Source organism: Penaeus monodon, chromosome 22 (genome assembly GCF_015228065.2).
Source record: "Penaeus monodon isolate SGIC_2016 chromosome 22, NSTDA_Pmon_1, whole genome shotgun sequence".
NCBI classification, from domain to species: domain Eukaryota; kingdom Metazoa; phylum Arthropoda; class Malacostraca; order Decapoda; family Penaeidae; genus Penaeus; species Penaeus monodon.
In genome coordinates, this window is record NC_051407.1 from 4,989,875 (window position 1) to 4,991,564 (window position 1,690).

General features: G+C 30.6%; 1 protein-coding gene across 1 annotated transcript in view; it reads right to left on the reverse strand.

Moving 5' to 3' along the window:
- Positions 1–1,548: 1,548 nt before the first annotated feature.
- LOC119586842 (ATP-dependent RNA helicase HAS1-like) overlaps positions 1,549–1,690 on the reverse strand; it is a gene marked incomplete in the record, with an annotated part of 10,641 nt that continues 10,499 nt past the window's right edge. Inside the window, 1 exon segment of the mRNA XM_037935570.1 lies at positions 1,549–1,690.

Consider the following 1,690-nt stretch of genomic DNA (forward strand, 5'->3'; position numbering starts at 1 on the left):
TAAAAAAAACAAACTTCATCCTTCTGAGAGCTTCCTTAACAGTTTTTAAAAAAATCCCCCCTAAACAGCACGCATCCCCCCCCCCCTGGCAGTGCTTGGCATAATAATTGTTATTACGGGGGGGCGGGTAAATTTGGGCTCACATCTTTTCTCAAGGTAAAGATGCTGGTAACCTTGGCAATAGATCATATTATGGGTACCAAAGGAACATAATCATCTTTTGTATTATTATTTAGGGATCTTAAGACGTGCATCACGGATCTGAATTGACAGTAGTTTGGTAAAATAATTTTTTCTGTTAACCTTTTGCTCACTTAAAAAAAATAATAGTGTTTCCTGTATATACTTGTGGTGATATTGCAAAGTTATTCATTGGTTGGTAATAAACTTACATTTTCATAATCATTTGCTTGGAGCTAACAATTCAAAATTAAAAAACAAGCTTTCACCCCCCAAGGTAAATCTTGATTTTTTCAAAAATTTCCCTTTACTTCGGGTTACCAAAGCGAGAATTATTATAAGTGTATTAACATTTTATGATCAGACCTGTTGTTTTATGTGATAATGAAAAAAAAAGGGAATGTAAAATGTTAAATGCATGAACAGTTTAGAGAGGATGTAAAAAGATGTTAAACATTAATTGCACTCAAGTCGAAAAAAAATTGTTTAAGCACCTTTTCAAAATTTCTTTTAGGGAGAAATATCCTAAACAAACAAATGGATAAAATACAGAGAAATGTATAGTTTACATAATCCAGATATCCAATTTTTTTTGCAATTTATAAAACCCTATGAAATGACTGTATGCAAATGGGAGGTAAATTGCTTAGAACAATAGTCAAGAAATAGCCTGTGGTGTGCTGGTATCATTTTCTGTTCCTTAAAGTATTTTCCCTCCCCTCTGCATACAGTGTATTTAATTTAATAAACATATGGATTATAAGGAACTTCTACAAACTTTACAACCTATTTTGCTTTATAGCTGAATGCCTTTGTTTATTTAATTTACATGTGACAAAAAAGGTAAAATTGACTATTTCTTTACTTTGACCCGAATTTATTAAAGTTTCCAATTGTTAATATTTTAAAAAAAAAGTTTTTGGTATAAATGCTTCGGTAAATTAAAGAAAAAAGGTTACATAGTTGAAGTTATAATAAACATTGGAAATACTGTGTATGCTATTACCATCATTATCTACAAGTAGATTTATCTTCATAATATTTAAATGATAAAACATCAAGAATAATTGGTTTAAATCTGTTTCAAGTGGAATATGTTATGTAAATTCTGCATTTTTTATTCCTGTTTTCCAGACAAATTGTAAGCTTGGAGGACAGCCACAAAATTTTCCACAGTCACAGCTCTAAAGACAGATATATCATTATCATTATCATTAAGTTCTGTAATTATGTTACATTTGTTGGTGGAATGCCATACTAATGGATCAACTTCAACTGAGGGAGGTGATATCAGCTGTCATGATCTTCAGTTTACTTTTTATACACAGCAACAACTTGACTTGGGGATACTAAGAAAAAAACAACAACAAAATTCCAATATTTTTTAGTTATGAAAAGATCTATACATTTTAGAGTAAATGCATTCATATAAAATGTTTAATGATCCTAGAAGCACAGATTGTACTGTTACTGAATCTCCACTTTCATATCTAAGGCCATGTCAACATCT